Below are 1331 nucleotides of genomic sequence, written 5' to 3'. Positions count from 1 at the left end.
TTGTTTTCTCTGGACTTAATGCTTCCGCCCTTCTTGTCTATAGAATTAGTATGTTTTTTGCCCAAGTATGAATAATGAGTAGGTGGTGTCTTCCATATTATCTGAAACTAAAATAATAAAGGATAAGCATTCCATTTAAGGAGGGTAATCTGTTTTGATGCTGGATATATAGGTTAGATCATTAAATGATTAGTCTAAGTATAACATTCTCCTTAGGCATAGATATATATTAGAATAATAATATATTAATAGTTTGATCTAAAAACACTATGAATATGTACTGAATTGTTTTATGTATATAATTATATTGGATATTGTTTAGATATTTATTCCAAAAAGGAATTTCTTTAAAAGTTCAACCAAGAGGAGCAGAAATTCAGGGATATAATAAGTTGTGAAATGTTCTTAAGGTATGGGGATCATTCTTTCACTCTTTTCCTTGAAGAAGAGGTTCCAAAGACTCTGAAAATTTCTTGGATTTTCATATTGGTCCGACTCAGACAAACGACCTCTTTTCATCCAGTTAGATAGTTACAATCGGTTTTAAGATGTACTTGAAGTATGGGGATCATTCTTTTACTCTTTTTCTTGAAGGGGAGGTTCCAAAGACTCTAAGGATTTCTTGGATAATCATATAAGTCAAACCCAAGATCCACCTCTTTCCATTCAATTGGGTAGTTAGAATTGTAAAGTTCTGATATCATTATTCACTCCTTGGCCTTAAGGCTTGCAATTGTGAATATGCTATAATTCCCTTTTTAGGCATTATCATTCTCTAGCCTGGTTATATTCCAAACCGCCGGCTGAATTTGCGGCACCAGGTATTCTCAATGGGTTACCTTCCTTGGTACTAACCTGGCCCAATCATGCTTTGCTTCCAAGATCGGACGAGATTGGGCTCACACATGATGGTATGGCAGCAAATACATATTTCGATGGTCCATAATGCCAGATATTCTACCAAACCTGGACTTCCCTCAGAAGATGAACCTTCAGGGTACTACTCAGGCCCCTCCATAACCTGGGGGTATATTGGTAGATAGGAATGGAGCATATCACAAGAAAGGAGCAATTTCGTAGTATTCATTGAAGCCTTTAGGTGCCAGTGTGTCCAGTTCAAACAGCCAGAACATCTCTCTTCTTGATAGCAGATTGCCCAAATCCCCACCTCTTTCTCCCAGAGTAACGTGTTCTATTGCCTTGAAGGTGATATCTTCGGGATCCGAATTATGTTTTATTGAGAAGTGTTTGGAGACTGCATGTCCTTCAACTCTGTTTCTAATGTTCCTAATGTGCTCCTGAATTCTGATTTTTAGTGGTCTCTTGGTTTT

At 37.0% G+C, this 1331-nt stretch overlaps 1 pseudogene; it reads right to left on the bottom strand.

The window, feature by feature from the left end:
• Positions 1-806: 806 nt before the first annotated feature.
• LOC148481401 (5S ribosomal RNA) lies at positions 807-925 on the bottom strand (annotated as a pseudogene).
• Between the last annotated feature and the right edge of the window lie 406 nt (positions 926-1331).

This window comes from Taudactylus pleione, unplaced genomic scaffold, assembly GCF_031769625.1.
Source record: "Taudactylus pleione unplaced genomic scaffold, aTauple2 ptg000582l, whole genome shotgun sequence".
NCBI lineage: Eukaryota > Metazoa > Chordata > Amphibia > Anura > Myobatrachidae > Taudactylus > Taudactylus pleione.
The sequence above is the reverse complement of the archived record's forward strand: the minus strand, read 5'-3'. Positions and strand labels throughout refer to the sequence as shown.